This window comes from Physeter macrocephalus, chromosome 8, assembly GCF_002837175.3.
Source record: "Physeter macrocephalus isolate SW-GA chromosome 8, ASM283717v5, whole genome shotgun sequence".
In the NCBI taxonomy this organism is placed as follows: domain Eukaryota; kingdom Metazoa; phylum Chordata; class Mammalia; order Artiodactyla; family Physeteridae; genus Physeter; species Physeter macrocephalus.
Window position 1 is genome coordinate 104,402,228 of NC_041221.1, and position 21,933 is coordinate 104,424,160.

A 21,933-nucleotide genomic window follows, 5' to 3' on the forward strand; every position below is an offset into this window, starting at 1 on the left:
CTGTCAATGCCTCTGATGGCAAGGTATGTAAAAATACAAAAGACCCATGGATTGCCTCTCAGCAAAAATCTGCATTGCCTGATCTGAACTAGCTCTCCTCAGTTGTCTTGAAACTTCAATGTTCAACTGTTTTGTAGGTAGAGAAGATCTCACATATCTTAGATGTTGTGTTTTCTGCTTTCCTGCCCTACCCTTTATTTTGGCACACCACCTGACATCGCCATTCACTCAGGTATGGTCCACAGAAAACACTGACAAGTAGCTGCAGATTTGCTCAGTGACTGAGGTAATTTAGGGTTCTTTTTATCAAGTCATGATAAACATTAATGACTTGGCTTGCTTCTCCTTATGGCTACATACTCTTATTTGCATAGTTCCCTGTTATCTTACTTTTCTCTTAAACTTGTATCTGTATTTGGTTTTCTTTAGGATGTGATTGTTGAACAGTTCATTGCAATACCACAGTTGATTACAGAGCCTGAATGAAGGTTACTTAACAATTTAATGAGATCCATATTTTCCAAAGACCTATCCATTGTGAATTTCACTTTAGCCCAATATTCCAACAGCGTTGAAAAGAGTGGTAGGTCATCTCTATCCTTGCAAGTTACTCTCTGCATTTTAGTTCTCCAGGTTTTTTTTTTTTCCCCTTCAGCTTTCTAATAAATTCATAAAAGCTATGATTTTGTAGCATATCTGCTTTGTTCTTTGTGTTAGGTTGAGGACAAGGATCTCTTGTAACTTTCTACACCCTATTCAAAAGATAACAAATTACCTACCTCCTTCTTTTGTTAAATAAATAGGTTACTGTAAACATCATTATTTTCTGGTTCTTCCCCTCTGTCCCATTAAAATAGAAAAAATAATCCATGGCCATTTTTCTTTTTATTTTTTTCTTGTAAATCAGCAGTTTTCAGAGATAATTCTGTCGCAGTTTTGAGGGCTTCCTACTTTACTCATAAGACAGATGAAAGGTATGAATGATATCTTTGAGAGTTTTTCCACATCAATTCTTTCCTTTCCCAGCCCTGCTTTAAGACTGATCTTGATTTCTGAAGTTGTCTCTCTTTTTTTCAATAAAGAACATGTTTATTTTATGATAATACTGCTTTTCCTCAGTTTGAGAATTCCTGGTATTTTCTTTGGCCTATTTTTATTTTTCATGTTTATATTTTAATTTCATTAGATTTTGTATGAAGGAGGTTTTTTATACACTGACTTCATTTCTCTTTTTGAATCCAGAAATTGCTAGTCTGTTTTAGAAAACACAATTTATTATGTAATCCATGTGATTTTATGTGTATGTATGTGTTTATGTAAAATGTTAACCAGAATATACACTAAAATTAGTAATTTACTGTCATTACATTTAAGTGAGACATACCACTTTTTCTCACATTTTTTGTCTAAAGCTAGTCTAGTGTCATTGGTACAGGGAACTGTAATTCCCTAAGAAGCAAGCAACAGTTATTTTGAACAATAATAAAACAGCATGTAGGCACCTAACAATGCCTGATACATCACATAAAATTCTTTATCTGAAATAATAAGATAGGTGAATCCCAATTAATTAAAATTTTGTCAGATAAAAAGCTCAAGTGTTCAGATTCTCTGTTCTGCAACATTAAAACTGAAGAAATCAGAGACAAAAATCAGCTTTTTTGTGCTAAGGCATAGTTACAAATTAACTTCAGGTTAAAAATCTGTGTCAAAAATGAGAACATACTGTATAGCACAGGGAACTCTATTCAATGCTCTGCAGTGACCTAAATGGGAAGGAAATCCAGAAAAGATGGGATATATGTATATATATAGCTGATTCACTTTGCTGTACAGTACAAATTAACACAACATTGTAAAGCAATTATACTCCAATAAAAATCTTTAAAAAATCTGTGTCAAGACATATATTGGTCAGTATCTGTAGTTAAAATAATTAAAAAGATGGAAAGAAAATATAGGAAGAGTTTCAAACTTATAAGCCAGTGTAACTGCCTATGTCCAATCTCTCTTCCCAGCCATTTAACCATCTGTGCAGGCAGACTCCATAGCTTTAGAGAAAAGTATCTAATTTTTTAAAAAAATTCTATTTAAGCATGAGATAACTTATTTGTCACAATAACCCTAAGAAGTCATTTTCCACGTAGGATGTTTAAAAAATAAGTTCTTTTTTACAAATGAAGAAACTGAAGCACAGAATATTAAAGTGGGAGTTTTAGTTGAGATATTTAGCATATCAAGTGAGAAGTAAGACAACTCACGCTTGAAAATTTTCAAAATAAGGCCAAGACACAGGTGTTAGATTCCCATTAAAACATGTAGTAAGAATGTGACTCAAAGATGTTTATTTGTAGAGAATTGTATTGAAAAAAGCTGGCAACACGTGGTAAGCTTCACTCTCTCATCATTTCCCCATCTCAATGAGGGAACACACATCTTACTTGAAATCTAAGTTCCCTTTAGGAGAACTCTTCTCAGAACTTGATGTATATCCCCTATAGAAGGTTAGAAAATCAGACTGTGGTCTGACTCCTGGATAGAAAATCTGAAGGCTGAGAGTGGATCACTTTTATGGTAAAGCAAAAGAGAATGGAATTATTGACTTGGGAATCAGCCAGGATTGTACAGGTCGAGGTCAAGGACCATCAGTATGGACTGACTGATCAAGACAATTATTTCACTCTGTGTTTTTCTGGATTCCATACCTCCCAGGATTCGAATATACTCTCATCAAATGGAAAAAGAGCCTTGGCAACATTTGTAAGATTCAACTTTCCAGCCTCCTTCATAGGAGTGCCAAATTGTGTTTTATTTTAAGAAAATAAAGAAATGACAAAATTTAGCTGCAGTTAGTTCATCTGAATGTTCATTCTATAAAAATGAGAATGAGTATAAAGTCATGAAATCTAGCACCCTCCCAACAAGTTTGATCCTGTATTTTTCAGCAATTTGTTACTATGACATACACCATTTAACCAAAAAAAATAAATAAATAAAAGGAAATGTATAGCATCTAAATGCCAATAAAGTTATATTAGATATGAAGGAGCTTCATTAAAAAGTCAGTAAGGGAAGCAAAGGCAATTCTAATTTATCTGGAAGGGGGAAAAAAGCCAAATTATTATGTAACATGCATTTAAAAAATATTTCTGAGCACTAAGTAGTGTATTTGTAGCAGCAATTGAAGCATACGTAATAAAAATAACATTAATAATAAAAGTGACATTATAAAGAAAATATCTATAGAAACATATAAGTAATCTGGAGGGATCATCTAATGACCATATTTGAGTCTCCAAAGTAGGAAATATGTGAGCTAAACAAATAAATGTATTCTAAATAGCTAGGTATAGATTTCTAAGATGGTAATTTATCTAAGTTATCTTTTTAAAAATTTATGAATTATTGACTTGGATGATTATAGTACCTTGTCAACTCATCAGTTAGGTCTTGGCAAATGGCAGTGATCACAATGGTAACCAAAATGGGAGAGCAGATTTGTGAGGCCAGGTTTTGTTTGAGGAATGAAGATAAATATGGCAATAAAGTGTCTTGTTTTCATCATATTTATCCATGAAATCATTTGGTATATCAAATATGTTATTGCTCTTTCCACCAAGCCCACCATGAAGTAGATATTTGGCAACTTTTCAATGAACTCAGGCAGTGTAGTAAACCAAAGCAGATAACTCAGGTTAAAAAAAAAAAACACTTCTGAATGATCAGATCTGGCTGTCTACATTAGGGACTAATTGAAAGCAGAAAAGTACTGCATGTCAAACACAGTCACTTAAAATTATTACAACTGATTAAACAGATCCCTCATTGCCTAAATTATAAGACAAGTTAAATTTTAATAGCTATAAGGGGAACCTAAGGCAGGATCTTTATAATAAAATGGATTAGCTATTTAATGTCAAATATCAAGTACTCAGTCTTATTATAATCAGCTGATTCAAGTGAGTAGTTCTAATATTTAAGTGGGTAAAATAACCAGACCATTATTGTGGGCAGTAAGAAGATAAAATCAGATGAAATTACATCCTTATAAACTTCAATACTGAACTACTTTCACTGTGTTGAAGTGCTTTCTGATTTTACTAGAAAGAATAGTATATGGTTACTGATTGATCTGTTCAACAGATTTTTGGATCTTAAAGGGATTTTTAATGTAGAATTTCCTATATCATTTATTAAATTAATTTTGAATTTGTTAAAATGAAATAAATTTATGGAAGGTAAATGCAGCCTTAAGTTACTATTTTGATTTTTTTTAGATTGGAGTTTTAGCAATAAGGATTCACTTTAATAATTTATCATAACTGCATTTGGATTGATGTACAATTCACTTGTGCTCTTATTTATTCTCTAAAACATACAAATTTATAAAGTCTAGAAATTTCACTGTTAGTTAATCCTTAAAAATAATACAAATAACAATAATATCAAATATTCTAGATAATCTGTGTTTTATTCATTACAGATTTTGTGATTTACGGTTTTCTGGAACCAATTATATATGATTGTATAGTTGTTGCTTCACCCATCCAAAAGGCTGGGATATTTATTTACCTGCTTATGTTCTCTACTAAGAGTTCTATGGTGCCATGTCTTATATTTAGGTCTTTAAACCATTGTATTGGCAAGTTTTGAATGTGTGTGCTGTGTGTGTGTTTGAGTTCTGCTTCTACTGCTCACAAAAAGAAAACTTAAATCTCAAATCTATAAGGCCATGGAAAAATATAATATAGGTTGACTAAATACATTTTCATGGTTCAAACTTAACTGATCTGAAAGAAAATAATTTTTATTAACTTTACCCAATTTGCTTTAGAAAATTCATTCAGATCATTTCCCTATGCATATTACTACAGGTACCTAGCTCCCCAAGACAAAATTTAGAAAAAAAACAAGCTCACTTGAAAATCAATATTCAGATAAGCTTAGCAGGGATGTATTAGGTTAAACATTAAACAGCCAGTGTTTACCTCAACTTTTTATGATCCAACCTAATGTGCATTTCTTAATATTGATAGAACTCAACAATTGAGGTTTATATATTTAAGCAAGTGCAGCACAATACAGCTGCATGTTTGGGTAAAGTTGAAACACATATGATGAGATAAAAACATCTTTACGGCTAATAAGTATATGTAAACTTTTTATATAAACATACCTTTCAGATACTTAAAACAAACAGGAAACCTCCTTAACATGGTGACACCATTCTTTGTGAAAGTGGTACCATTAACCAAGTTTTATTTTATGAAGATGAAGTTCCATATTCTATCCTTGCAATATAAATCAAGGTATGTATAAAGTCTTTAAAATACCACAGTCATCATGCAGAAAGTGTGAACTATGATCCATACAAGTCAGTTCCATGGCAGTTAGTATTATCTTATAGTTAGAACACTAGGAAAACCTCTGTCATTAAAACATACAATTTATTATTAAGTTACCCACTTGACCTTAAGTGTCTCTTTGGAGTATTCTCAAGATACGTTAGTGTGTGTATTTGATATTTTATAGGAAACAGAATAATGCAAGACACGTGAATTTATAATCTAACATTGCAGTTTTGGCTCTCCTTTATGCATCATCTTTGGGATTGAATTTACTTATCATATTGTACCAATCTCAGACTCTGTACAATAATTTTTCCAGAAGGAGTTACTTATGCAGCTATAATTTTGACAGCAGAGGAAAAAAGTATCTCTAAATAATTAATGGCAATATATCCCCTCTTTCTTTCCTTATCTGAAAGATTGCTCAAGTCATGTTCCCTAAAAGTTTCACTGTCCCTTTGAAACAAAGTTGACAGGTGATGGCTAGATATTTTTAATTAGGAGAAACCCTAAAGTAAAGAGCTTTCCAGAAGGAGTAGCAGTTAGACCCAGTAAACAATATTTGACACCTGCTTTCTCAAATTACAGTGAACACATGCCATTTGCCATTCGGAATGCTTACTGCTTACTAATTTCAAGTAAAAAATAAAAAGTTAGACTGGAGGCTTTAAACTGTTTAAAGATTTAAAATTAAATAAACTATAATCTTAACTTTTATGTCTTAATTAAATTTTATGACATAAGTAACATATAAATCTATTCTCTTGCCAAAGAATTATAATTTTACATTGAGACTAAGATCCCATCTGACAACCAAGTTTGAGCACATTTTGAATATTAACTCAAAGGAAAAAGGCCAAAAATTTACCATTTGGTTAAAATGATGTTTTCTATAGGGAAAATCACAAGTAATTTACTCCGTGTCTCCCTAGAGCTCTGTTTCTAGATAGCAATTTATTCCTTCTCACAACAAATGGGACAGACAGTCAACAAGCAAATTACTTATGTACTATACCATACATTTCTGTAAAAAAAGAATTGAGACTTCACTTGCTGAGAGAGATTACACTTTAAACAGCCTGGACAAGGAGAGTTTGAATGGGAAAATTTTATTGGAAGAAATAATGTGAAGGAAATGAGAAGCCTGCTGTGGATATTTGGGAGGAGAGCTTGCCAGGTAGAGAGAAAGTATAAAGGCCTTGCAATGAGAGAAATTCTGACATGCTCAAGTAAAAGCAAGAGAGCAAGTATGGTTTGCATAACAGTAAGGTAGCTGAAAAGGAATAGGTAGGTCTGTCTGCATAATTCGTGGTGTCCCATGCAAAATGAAAATGTGGGTTCCCCTTGTTTGAAAAAACAGGAGAAAAGCACTGTTAAGGATCTTGCAAGATAAACCTTTTTCCTTTCTTCCAAGGTCTCTCTTTCAATTTGTTAAGGTGTTTTAAAATTTACTTTGTAATATAGTTCTGAGAGAAGAAAAATGAAACTTCTAAATTATTAGCATTAATTTTACTGATTAACCATATATTGCACCATAGCAGTTTTAAATGCAAATATAATAGCATTTAACTCATATGTGGAATCCCTGAAATTATGCAATTTGCATTTTGTAGCTCATGCATGCATATACATATATATTCTTATTATCAGAATAGTGAAAACAGCACAAGAAACAAACTCACCTGATTTTATTTCACCTCCTGATGCATGTTCTCCCAATCCTCTCTACCTTCAGCTTACTGATGAGTAAAGATAGACTGAAAAGGAAAGGAACTATGGGTTAGCCTTTCTTTCCTATTTCTTCTTTGTCATTATTTTCAGCATAAGTAGTTAGCTAAAACAGGAGTGTTTACATGAATATTAACATGAGGAAGGAAAGACACGATAGGGTTCTTTAATCATTTTTGTTTCTAACAAAACAAAAGAAGCCATTGGGCTTCCCTGGTGGCGCAGTGGTTGCGAGTCCGCCTGCCAATGCATGGGACATGGGTTCTAATTTTTCTCTGGTACAGCAATTTTTAAACACCGTTTCAGGAAGCTCAAGCTGTGTAGTCGTCTGTAAATGAGGATTCCCAATACAATAATGTCTATGCCCTAGTGTACATTAAGAATTTAATAAAATTACTTTGCATTTAAAAAAAATGTATGTTTTATCTCTCTATGGGACTAAAACCTGCATCCAGTAGACAGAAGACGGGAGAAATATGAATAATCAATATTGTATTTTACTCATAATATCATTCCTTCATTGAGTTAAGATCATCTTATAAATGTGTTCTTCTCAAGAGGCTCTTGAAGAAAACTTGGACCTGAATTTTTGTCATTTTCTGAAGGAATGAACATTTCTATTCACATTAGCTCCATTAACTACTATCCTTTATTTTTTTTTCAATCAGTCTTTATCAAAGAACAGTTGTTCAGTCTGGTCTTGAATTCTAGATTTCTGATGCCTGGTGTAAAAACTGTTATTGATCTCAGCCTTAAAGTCATTAGATTGATTGAATTCCAAAAGTGTGCTTTCTCCATCCTTGCAGATAGTTTAAGAACAGAATGTTCTTAAACTTGGTCTTTGGAGATCCAGTCAAGAAGATTTCTAAGAACTAATTACACTGATGGGTTTTGCACAATTTAATCTCTAAAATTGTTGTTTCTTCAAGTTTTATATAATCTTTGCAGCTCTCAAAGCACAGTACCAGTGAGTTCTTGACAGATCTCCACATAGCCAACAGTCAAGAAGTATCCAGTGCCATGACCATGGCCTGAATCTCAGACAAAAAAAAACAAATAAGTGCAGGTTTTGGGTTATAATAGCTGGATGGTTTATATGTAATTGTCTCAAGAAAAATTACTAAGGAAACTTAGATCCTGATTTGAGGCCAGGAACTAATATCATCACTGGGCTATCTCTCCAACAGTCTTTATTATAACACTTTCTTTTCCTAAACTCACTCAGTTTCCACATACTAACTTTTCCTTGATTTTTGGTCCCTCTGAAAATGATGCTTTTTTTTTTTCTAAAACCTTCAATGGCTGTCATCACCTATGAATTATAAAGCATCCTTCTGATTATGGTTTTCAGGTGCTCTATGGGCATACCCCCTTCTGCCATCCAACTTTATCTCCCATTATGATTTATCACAAATATACAGATGATCAGCAATTTCCAAGTCTTCTACTTATGTGCACATTGTTTCGCCATATGGAATAGCTTTCACCATTGATTCTGTTTAACTATAATTTCACAAAGGCCCAGTTCAGATTAATATTTTTGATAAACCCTTTCTCAAATTCCCCATTTTTAAATTATATAATGAACACCGTTAGAATGTTTACTATGTGCTAATCGTTGTTCCAAACACTCAATCCTTATACTAACTTTATGCCATAGATATGGTCACACCCCCAATTTATAAAGAGACTGAGGCACAGAAAGTTTAAGTTACTTGGTAGAGGTCATGCAACTTTCTTGCTTCAATCCCAAGTTCTTAACAAATATCCTATATTGTTCCTCAAAATGAAACTTCCCTAATGTCTTCTATTTTATTATTTTGTTCCTTGAGAGTACTTACTTAATTTTCCTTGAATTATAAGAAATGATAAAACTTCTATCCCCATGATATTTTAAACATCATGAAGTCAGAAACTGTATGTTTTACTTAATATTATTTCTCACAGTATCTAATATATTTTTGCTGAATCAAATGAATAAGCAAATCAAAGGTAAGTTTCAAGTCCTATACATTTATTATTACTGTGGTCCACAGTAGAAGTTTTTGCAGTATAATGGTGTTCTGGGTTTGTTTTGTTTTGCTTTACATTATTTATTTTGCTTGTTGGTTTGTTCAGGGTTATCCTTCAATATCAGGCATTGTGCTAAGGTGCCTCCTATTTATTATACCATAATAATACTATTATTTTTATTGTTTTATGTATAAGGAGACAGATGTTAGACAAATTAAGTAATTTGCCTATGGTATATGCACATGTGTATATATTATATTTTATAATATATGTAATTACATAATATTAATAAAAATCATAATAGATGAAATGTTTTTAAAAGGATACTATATTATATTCACTATAAATATAAATAGGTATAGAGTTCTATGTAAATAAAAAAATACTGTGCCCTACTATAAGAAAATGTACTGGGCTTCCCTGGTGGCGCAGTGGTTGCGCGTCCGCCTGCCGATGTAGGGGAACCGGGTTCGCGCCCCGGTCTGGGAGGATCCCACATGCCACGGAGCGGCTGGGCCCGTGAGCCATGGCCGCTGAGCCTGCGCGTCCGGAGCCTGTGCTCCGCAACGGGAGAGGCCACAACAGTGAGAGGCCCGCATACCACAAAAAAAAAAAAAAAAAAGAAAAAGAAAATGTACTGTAAGAGATATTTTCCCATTTACAAATAATCAATGAGAATTGAAAACGACAAATTTATTATGATTATTAATGGACAATTAACATACCACTTCACACCTATATAGGTTTTCGTACTTTAGAAAACATGTTTACCTCTAGTGTCTTGTTTATTTCTAGGGATGATAATAAGCTCATCTTTTAGATCTGTATTCTGACAGCCAGAAAGAGACTCTGAATTACTAACAGTGTTAACTCTATAAAAAAATGAAGAATCTTGAGTGCCAGTCCCAAGAACTTTCCAAGGAATTCTCCATCCACAAAAATAATTTACACAAATTTCTAGGGAAATAATTCATTTCCCCTTTATTCTGAAGAAAGCAACATTCATGCTGGGTGGCTGACAGCAGGTGTTAATTCTGCAAGTACTCATTTAACATAGCAGGTGTCAAATACACTGGGTATTAACTGCATGGTTGCTACAAAGTGATGACAGTCACTAAATGAGCTCTGATCATGTGGCCACTGGCACTCACAGGCCTTCTGTTAGATTTTATTGCTTACCTGAGCTGCATCCATTGGAGTAACATCCCATGGAGAAGAGCTTCTCAGGAGTTTACAGAGTAATGAACAATTACTCCAGGTATATGGACATTTTCTCCATCTCCATCATTTCCTCTTTTCAGTCACATATGATGTGACATATCAGGGTAATTATAATCATTTTAATTTTTTAAAAATAATGAATAATACTGTAGGAAAATTATCAGCAGCTGCTTCAAATTTAACTCCTTTCCCAAAATATTGCCAACCACCTGCTCCCATACCATTCCTTTCCCCACTATTTGTAAGTAATCTGGAAAAATATGGACACAAACCCACCTAAAATATGTCTTCATTTATTAAAAATATGATTTCATGGAAGAAAAATTTAAATTTATGTCTTGCCTTTTAATCTATATTTTTGGTGTTGGTAAAACATTTTTTTCTAACCTGTTTCTGGTTTCTCAAATGTATCTTCTAGATGTTCACTCTCTGTATTCTTTATTTAAACCACATTCACAAGTCTCACATTTTTGTACTCTGTCCTCACCCAGCAACTCACTTTTACTTTGCTGTGTCCTTTTCTTTAAGAATGGCTAGAATCTGAGGAGACAGGGGCTGCTGCTGTTTGTAGAGGGGAGTGTCTGAGATGTTACTAAGTTCTAGAGGAAGTGAACAAATGACTACGTTATGACATTTTCAAAGTACTCTCTTTTAATATAAAGAAATTTTGTTGTTCAGGTTCATTTGACCTAGCCCTAAATCTCCTTAACCTTTGAATGTTAAGCTGCAGGTGATATGATTACAATCTATGACATAAATTAATTGAGTGTTCGTCAAAATCACCAGGCTCAAATTCTTTGAAATGATCCACTTGCAGACAAAATCTATGCAAAGCCTGTCAGCTGTCAGCTTTTTACTATTCTTGTTTAGTTAGTTAACAACTGTGTTCAGAGGCTTGAGTGAAAGCTGAATTTGTCAGGCTTTTGTGAAACAAAGAACTCAAATTCACAAGCCTTACCATGAGAATAAAGCCACTTACAGGGATGTTTTATACCAGTTTGATCTAAAAGAAATGAGATAGGAAGCTGAGAGAGGTGCCACAGACAGGTAAGGGTAAAAGTCAGTGGTAAGAATACCAACTTCCAGGGGAGCAAATCCCAATGTTGCCTTTTAGTTTTCTCTAATCAACCAATATGCAGTTTATGACCCAGTAAGTGCAGTACATGACAGCCCATTTGTGATGCTCTTTAGAGAGGTCTTACTTCATGAGAGGAAACTAGGCCTGAAGTCTTTGAAATGGAGATCTAAAAATGTAATGAGGATGTACTGTTCAGATCATAAAGGTATTTTATGTAAGATCCTCTTTCATCTTGGAGAGCTTATTTTGTGAACAAAAGAACTGCTATGGATCCCTTATTTTAAAGGACTTCTAAACATAGCCACCCTGCCCCCTCCCCAAACTGTGAAATGAGATGAATTAGCTAGCTAAGGCTCCTTTAGCAGTGCTTATCACATTTATGGAATCCTGACATTCTAACAGTCTTTCCACATTGTAAAAGGAAGCTGGGCCTTGATCATAGTGTTGGTAAATGGAAAATGTGGGCCAAGAAAAGTCTTTAGATATATTGACCAACTAAGAAATAGTTAGCAACTATGCTTTCCTTTTTTATGTATAAATCTAATGATAATAACAGTTTAGTCCATGATGTTTGAATTCCTTTGTCATGAAATAGAGATGATGCCATAATGTTGAAGGTCAGCTAAGTCAGGCTTTGACCAATAATTATGATTTCATCAACACTTAACTGTTATCTGTAATAGAGAGTGAGAGAATGTACCTCCACAGGGGTTTTGTGTAACTGATGTGGGGCCCAGCTAACTATACTTTTTAAAATTAAATGATATTGAACAAATGATACTCATGTGAAAATGCATACTTCCCCTTAAGAGATGAAGAACTAAATTTTAAATGTGGAAATCACCAAAATTCCATCTTATGCATACCGGATCTGAAGACAGCTATTTGGTCTGAAACCTCATAATTACTTCTATCTCCTCTAAAATATTTAATTATGACTCAGTCTCTTATTTTTAAATTATGCTTTTATTATCTCTCTCTTGTTGCTGATTTTACTTCTTTTGCTCTAAGTCAGATTTTACCTATCAATCAAATCTTGGATAAAATTCCAGATTTCAATCACGGTAAATATCATTCCAATGTAGACATAGTAGACTCATAGAAACACACAGAGACACATGAAGACACACCCACACCGTATTCTTCCCTTGCCAAATGCATACAGATTTAGGCATATGTAGTGCTTTCTCTCATTTATAATATGGAAAATCAATAGCAAAACAAAGAGACCTATGAAAACAATTTACCCCATGATTTATCTGGTTTATTTCTCTAACTTCAGAAAGGTAGGCAATTATATAATCCAGGACAAATTGTTATTTTGATTTTTTCCAGGAAATCTTCACGGCTTCCTTTAATCTTATTTTTTTCTTGTTTTATCATTCTCAGAGAACTTTGTCTTTGTTTGCATACACTCTAGAACAATTCTAAAATACATAGAGGATTATCAGGATGTGTGATGTCATGTTTCATAAAGATTTGGAATTGTTATAAGGGATGATATATTCCTTGACTATCTGTGGAAAGGATATGACTTAGTTTTGACATACAGAATAAAATGATTAAAGGGAAAAACATTTTTAAAAGATGATAGATACATACTTTCAAGAGCTGATTGCTATAATTCTCCACTGTTGAAAGTAATCTATCTCCTTAACATCATTAATATTCTTATTATCTTATTTCTTATGCCACTGTTGTTTACACATAAGTTTTACACTCCCTGCAAGATTTGTGAGAACAGTATCACTAGCTAATCAATCGCTGTACACTTCACAGATTGATTGTAATAGTGTCCTGTATATCACATATTTTCAATAAGTATTCAATATAGTTTTGAGGGTCATAGGAGACAGGCAGGTGAGAAAGGGGTTGGGCTTAGGTTGTTCTCATTAAAAAATAACAACAACAAAAGCATGAAAGTTAATTTGTAAAACAAATGTTTTTCTTGCACTGAGTTCTAGAAAAACTACAAATGTTTTTCTGCACTGAGTACTAGAAAAACTATGTCAAATGGACCCTCATGTGAGTGGGAATAAATACCTTAATGAATAATATATGATTATAATTTTCTGAGATAAAATACACTTTTCTGGTAGATACTTCTTACAAATATCTCATTATAAAAGTCAAGGAACTGAAAATTTAACTCAGGAATGCCATTTTGGTGAGTTAACTCTTGACAAGGATAGAACTTTGAGAATATAGAAAGCCTGACTCTTAAATGTCAGTCTCTAGAAAACTTCTGACAAGTGCTCAAAGTCAATGTATGGATCAATTCTCTGATGGGTGGTTCACATAACACAATGTTCTATTTTGTTGCTAAATGCATGGATTCCAGATATTTTTATATGTGTTTATTTTTTCAGTGGACATTTACCAACCACCTAGGTTAAGAAATATGATCTCATGATGGAAATAAGTTGCAAATCCCAAGAGCTATGAGATAATCCAGGAGCATGCATGCTAATGGGAGATAAGAGTAGAGAATTTCAAGGAGTAAGTAATACACAGTCATATTAATAGCTAATGTGAATGAGTACTGCAACCAACATCTACCAACTCTCTTTTTCCAAAGGTAGTGAAATTTAACCCTTTGGATTCACCAACTCTTTGGGGGACTTAGTAAAATAATGTGCCATTAACTGAGAAAAATACACAAACATAAAATATTTCATATATCTCTCTCCCTTATTCTTCTCTTGGCTTACTCCCCTCTAGCCATGACAGCCTCTTCATTGTTTTCTGAATATCCAGAACCACTTGAAGCCTTTGCACTGACTATTCCATCTGCCTGGAAGGATCCTCATGGATTTATCTTCCTGATTCACTCTCTCAGTTCCTTCAAGTTACTGCTCAAATGTCCCCTTCTCATATGGATGACCACAACTGATCTAATTAAAACTTCAGCCCCTTCACCACCTCTCACTGTGTAGATATCCCTTTATTTTGTTCTATAGTTTGTAGCACCTTATAAATGTTATACAGTTTAATTTTTGTTTATTTTACTCTTTATTTTGTATCCTTCCACTTGAAAATCAGATCCATTAGGTCAAGAATTTTTACATAGTTTTCTGTTAATGTCTGTACCCCTGGTACATAATAGATAACCCTAAATATTTATTGAATGAATGAATACAGTTTCAAGTAAGTAGTAAGTATGGTGCTAAAGAACATGCTTTTTGGAATCAAATGGATCTGGATGAGTCTTGTTTTAGCCCTTAGTGAGCCTGTGGGAAAATAGCTTTATATCTTTGAGATTTTGTTTCTGGTAACTTACAGAAAGATAGTAAGAAAACCTACAGTTATTTAGGGTTCAGAAACAGAATGCTGTCTCCTCTCACTTATCCCCTCCTCTCTCTTCCAACTTCCGTAGAAAAATGATCCTCTTCAGACAAATCCTGAACTTTTATGCAGTATAATATGACAGGCACAAAAAGGAAGAATCATTAACACTTGAAGAGAAATAAAATTTCCCTTCAAAAAAAAGAGACAAAGCCAATCTAAATTGTTAAGTTCTTAGGGGGAAAAAAGATGAAAGGAAAGTGAAGGCAGTTTTGGTGGAGAGAAATTAGGATACGATTGGTGAATAAAAAGTTTCAGAGAAGTTTGACCTATGAAAATTCAGGTATTAAGAAATATTACTAGGGGTTATGAATTGCATTCTTTTTAATGTGTTTCAAGTAAGGACAAGAATGACTTTTTTCTTGTAGCTATTTGAATTGGATGGTTTGAATGATTTCTGGGTAATATCTGGATGATATCAATTCCAGAATTCATGTGGGTTACACATATAAAACATGTAAAAAGCCTAGTGTGTTGTATGGTCTATTGTTAGTACTCAATAATTTAAGAGAGTGAAAAATACTCATCATATTCCATGGCACTTAATGCATTGATTTAGTCATGTAACACTTATTTATTAAATACTCACAAGCATCTGGAAACTATGTTTGTCTTAAGGATATAATAAAGAAAAAGAGAGTTGTGAGTCCTGAATTCATGGATTTTACTTTCAATGTATCTAATTCAGGACAGACACATAGATAGGCTTCTGTCAAATTTTGGGGGAGTATATTGTATTTGCATTTTTTTCCCCAGGGGTTAAACCTTAAGCTTTGATTAGACTATCAGAACAATTTGTTACCTTAATACCACTCTCCCTCAGTGAGAGAAGTTGGAGTCATAAAAAAATTAGACTGACTGAGAGGTGAAATGAATGACAGATAAGGAAATTAGGACCCCAAGAGCAAAGCATGAAGAGTAAACAATAGCTGAGACACATTTTGTTTGTTAGTTAGGTCATTAGTTTTAAATGACAGAGAGACTGAGAATGTTTAGAAGTTGAGGGAGAGAACTCATTGTAAAAAGACAAAAGGGAGAAGTACAGAGAAAAAATAATCTAATGAATAAAAATCCCAGAGAAGATAAGAGAAGACACGATCATGAACGTAAGTGGTTTTATCTGCAGAGTCTCATTTGACATCTTGTAATGAAATTTTTGAACCTTTTTGTTTGAATTATTTGTTTAGGACTTTGAAGATAAATTAAACTCTATAACTTTAGATAACTTTTATATTCATTTGGGGTCATTAAAAGAGCAAAACCAACTAAACAAACAACAGTGAACTAATGTTTTCATCAAGTAGAAATTGATCTTTAAATTAGTATCCTCTTCAGCAGGGCTCTTGCCTCAATAGACTTTAACTGGAGAGTGAGTGAGACCCAGAGCCGGAAAGCAGAACAAGGAAAAATTTACTGGAAGTAGGGAGAGAAGGATGGAACTTAACAGGAAATATTACCTTGGTGCATCACCAAGAGCTCTGGAGTTAATAATTCAATGTGTGGTTCTGTGAAAACTAAGGAGAAACCTATTTAAAACTGAGCATGCCTGAATAAATCTAGTTTTTACTCAGGCCGTCAACACTTGTAGTTCTCAAACAAGTGGTCAGACAAGAAATTGTTTTACTCCCATTTTACTCCAGATAACACCTAAAGGTATGAAGTAAAAACGTTTTCTATGCACACTTTGAAACAGAGGGCATATCCAAATGAAGCAGTGCCTCTTGGTGACAGGGAAAGATCAGAGAGCTTGGTGACACTGGTATTCACATTAGAAACTCCTTGGAGTTGCTACTGCAACTTACGCTTCCCAAGGGAAGTTTAAGGAGAAAAGAGATATATTAAGCAGTAAGGCCTACTTGTTTGAATGGCTTTAGAATATAATTTGTAATAGCAAATTAATAAGTAAATTTAATGTTACACATAAAAAAAATTAGTCTCAGAGGCAGGTCCAAGACTGAATCATAGGAAGATCCTGAACCCACTTCCTCCTACAGATACACTGAATCTACACCTACATATAAAGCAATTCCTCCCAAAGAAGTTGTGAGGGCTGATTGAAGAGATTCTGCATATAGAGGGACCACACAGAAATGGGTAAGAAAAATGGAGATATGGCATTCAAGGAACCCCACTCCCAACATAGCAACCTGCAGTAGGGAGGGATATCAATGAGGGACTTGAGCCCAGACTCACCCACCATGGGACAAAGCAAAATCACAGCAGTTTAAAGGGCATCTAAGTTGTGCAGGAAGATAATCCAATTACTAACCATAAAACATCTACCAAATGGGCAGGAAAAGGTTGGAACCCTATTAGGGGTCAGAGGCACCAATGAGCACCATTGTTTGAGTCCCTCCATACTCCTCCCAGCCCATGCTCACTCCAGCCATACATCAAGCCCATACTTGTGCATGTAGTCTATGCAGGGGATTCTCCCACACCAGGCCACTACTTCAAGAAAAGAAGAGGTAGTTGTTTTGACTAATTCATAGAAACAAATACAGCAAGTCAAACAAAATGAGGAGACAGAGGAATATGTTCCAAATGATAGAACTATATAAAATCCGGGGGGAGGGGACTAATGAAATGGAGATGAGTAATTTACCTGATAAAGAGTTTAAAGCAATGGTCATAAAATGCTCATTGAACTCAGGAGAAGAATGAGTGAACTCAGTGAATGAAGAATGAATGAACATTAACAAAGGGTTAGAAAACATAAGAAGAAAATATTCATAGCTAAAAATACAATAACTGAAATGAAAAATACAATAGAGCAATGATACAGAAGAATGAATAAGCAATCTTGAAGATAGAAGAGTGGAAATCACCCAATCAGAACAGCAAAAAGAAAAAAGATTTTTTAAAAATTGAGGATAGTTTCAGAGACTTCTGGGACAATATCAAGCATATTAAAATTTGCGTTATAGGAGTCCTGGAAGGAAAGAGAGAGAGAAAGAGACAGAAAAAAATTATTTGAAGAAGTAATGCTTGAAAACTTCCCTAGCCTGGTAAAAGAAACAGACATCCAGATCTAAGAATCACAGAGTCCCAAACAACATGAATCCAAATAGATCCACAGTAAGACACATTATAGTTAAAATGGCAGAAGTTAAAGATAAAGAGAGAAAATCTTAAAGTGAACAAGAGAAAAACAATCACATAAAAGGGAAACCCCCATAAAGGTTATCAGCTTATTTTTCAACAGAAACTTCATGGGCCAGAAGAAAGTGGCAGGATATATTTAAAGTGCTGAAAGGAAAAAACTTACAATCTAGACTCAAACTATCCAACAAGGTTATCACTCAGAATTGAACAAGAGATGAAGAGTTTCTCAGACAAGCAAAAACTAAAGGAGTTCATCACTAAACTAGCCTTTCAAGAAATGTTAAAAGGACTTCTTTAAATGGAATAAAAAGGTTACAACTAGAAATAAGAAAATATGTGAAAGAAAAAAATCTCACTGGTAAAGGCAAGTGTATAGTAGAGGCAATGGATCAGCCACTTAAAAAGGTAGTATGAAGATTCATGATAAAATTAGTACAGTCAATTACAGTTGAACCTTGAACAACACAGGTTTGAACTGCACAGCTCCACTTAAACATGGATTTTTTTCAGTAGTTATACTACAGTACTACACAATCCATGGTTGGTTGAATCTGTGGGTGGGGAACTGTAGATTTGGAGGGCCAATTGTAAAATTACACAAACATTTTTGACTATGTGGTGGATGGGCACACTTAATCCACCTATATAACTGTATAACTATAGTAAGTAAAGGATACACAAAATAAGAAGATGTAAAATATAACATCAAAAACATAAATATGGTGGAGGGGGAACTAAAATGCAGTGCTTTTAGGTGTTCATATGGTGGAGGGGGAACTAAAATGCAGTGCTTTTAGAAGGTGTTCAACCTTAAGTGACTATCAGCTTAGAATAGTCTGCTAAACATACAGGTTGATATATATGAACCTCATGGTAATCACAAACCAAAAACTTAAAATGAATAGAAACAAAAATAAAGACAAAGGAATCCAAACATAACAAATCACAAGGGAAGGAATCAAGGGAAGATTGGTTCTACAAAAGACAGAGAACTACAAAAACAACCAGAACAATTAACAGAATGGCAATAAGGACATATCTATCCATAATTACTTTAAATGTAATTTAATTGCTCCAATCCTCAATGCTCTAATTAAAAGATATAACGTGGCTGAATGGATAGAAAAACAAGACCCCTCTATATGCTGTCTACAAAAGACTCGCATTAAATCTAAAAATACACATAGACTGCAAATGAAGGGATGGAAAAAGATATTCCATGCAAATGGAAAAAAGGAGAGCTGGGGTAGCAATACTCATATAAGATGAAATAGACTTTAAAATAGACTGTAACAAAAGACAAAGAAGGGCATTCCTGATGATAAAGGGGTCAATCCAACCAGAGAATATGACATTTGTAAACATTTATGTATATAAAGCAAATAGTAAGAGAAATTTAAAAATAGACAGCAATATAATAATAGTAGGGGACTATACTAACCCACTAACATCAATGGATAGATCATCCAGACAGAAAATCAATACGGAAAAACTGGCCTTAAACACACGTTAAACCAGATGAAATTAGTAGGTATATAAACATCCCAAAGCCTCAAAATACACATTTTTCAAGTGCATATGGAACATTCTCCAGACTACCTTACATGTTTGGTGAAAAAAGTGTCAATAAATGTAAGAAGACTGAAATCATATCAAGCATCTTTTCCAATCACAATGGTATGAAACTAGAAACCAACTACAAGAAAAAAAAAAAAAACTACAAAAAACACAAACACATTGAGACTAAAAACATACTACCAAAGAATGAATGAGTCAATGAAGAAATCAAAGAGGAAATCAAAAAACACCTGGAGATGAAGAAAGTGAAAATACAACTTTCCAAAATCCATGGGATGTAGCAAAAGCAGAATTGGATAAAGTCCTATAACTATACAATCTTCCACGACTGAAATAGAAAATAAGGTTAAACTGATCACTAGTAACAAAACTGATTCAGTAATAAAAAAAAAACTCCCCTCCCGACCAGAAAAAATGTCCAGGTCCAGATAGCTTCACAGGTGAATTTGACAAAACATTTCAAGAAGAGCTAATACCTATCCTCCCAAATTATTCCAAAAAATTTGAAGAGGAAGGAATGTTTATGAACTCATTTTACAAGGCCAGCAGTACCTTCATACCAGAACCAGACTAAGACAACACAAAAAGAGAAAATAACAGGCCAATATCATGGATAAACATAGGTGCAAAAATCCTCAACAAAATATTAGCTAACCAAATTTAACAATGCATTAAAAGGATTATACAACAGAATGAAGCAGCATTCATTCTGGGGATGGAAGTATGGTTTAAAATCTGCAAATCAATCAACCTGATACCTCACATTAACAGCATGAAGAATAAAAATCATCTGATCATCTCAACAGATGCAAAAAAAAGCATTTGAAAAGAGCCAACATCCATTTATGATAAAAACTCTCAACAAAGTGTGTATAGAGGAAACGTACCTCAATATAATAAAGGTCACATATGAAAAACCCACAATTAACACCATACTCAATGATGAAAGCTGAAAGCTTTTCTGTTAATATCAGGAGTGAGACAAGAATGCCCACTCTCATCACTTTTTATTCCATATAGTTTTGGAAGTCCTAGACACAGCAATCAGACAAGAAAAAAAATAAAAGTCATCCCAACTGAAAAGGAAGAAGTGAAACTGTCACTATTTGCAGATGGCAATATACTGTATTTAGATAACCCCCAAAAGTCCACCAAAAAACTATTACAACTAATAAATGAATTCAGTAAAGTTGCAGGACACAAAATTAATATACAGAAATCTGTTGCTTTTTTATATACTAATAGTAATCATAAAAAAATTTCATTTGAAAATCATATCAAAAAGAATAAAGTACCTAGAAATAAATTTAACCAAGGAAGTGAAAGACTTATACTCTGAAAACTATAAGACACTGAGGAATAAAATTGAAGATGACACAAATAAATGGAAATGTATACTGTGTTCATGGAGTGAAAGAATCAATATTGTTAAAATGTTCATACTACCCAAAGCAATCTACAGGTTAAATGAAATCCATATCAAAATACTCATGGTATTTTTCACACAACTAGAACAAATCATTCTGAAATGTCTACAGAGCCACAAAAGACCCTGGAGAGCCAAAACAATCATGAGAAAGAAGAACAAAGCTGGAGGTACTGTGCTCCCAGACTTAAAACTATACCTCATAGCTACAGTAATCAAAACAGCATGGTACTGGCACAAAAACAGACATATAGATCAATGAAACAGGATAGACAGCTCAGAAATAAACCCATGCTCATATAGTGAATTAACTTACAACAAAGGAGGCAAGAACATACAACAGGGAAAAGACAGTCTCTTCAATAAATTATATTAGGAAAACTGGACAGCCACATGCAAAATAAAGAAACTGGACCACTTTCTTACACCATTTACAAAAATAAACTCATAATAGATTAAGGACTTATATATAAGACCTGAAATCATAAAACTACAAAAAGAAAACATAGGCAGTAATTTCTTTGACTTAGGTCTTAATATTTTTGTGGTATGTCTTATCAGGCAAGGGCAACAAAGCAAAAATAAATGGGAGTACATCATACTAAAAAACTTTTGCACAGCAAAGGAAACAACCAACAAAGCAAGAAGGCAAACTACTAAATGGGAAAAGATGCTTGTAAATGATATATCTGATAAGGGGTTGATATCCAAAATATATAAATAACTCATACAACTCAATAACAATAAAAACAACCCTATTGAAAAATGGGCAGAAGATCTGAATAGTCATTTTTCCAAAGAATGTATAGAGATGGCCAACAGGAACATGAAAAGATGCTCAATATCACTAATCATCAGGGGAATGCAAATCAAAACCATACCACGTCACATCTGTCAGAATGATTTTTATCAAAATGGCAAGAAACAAGTGTTGATGAGGATGTGGAGAAAAGGAAACACTTGTACACTGTTGGTGGGAATGTAAACTGGTGCAGCCCCTGTAAAAAACAGTATGAAGTTTTCTCAACAAAAATTAAAATTAGAACTACTGTATGACCGAGCAATTCCACTTCTGTGTGTGTATCTGAAGA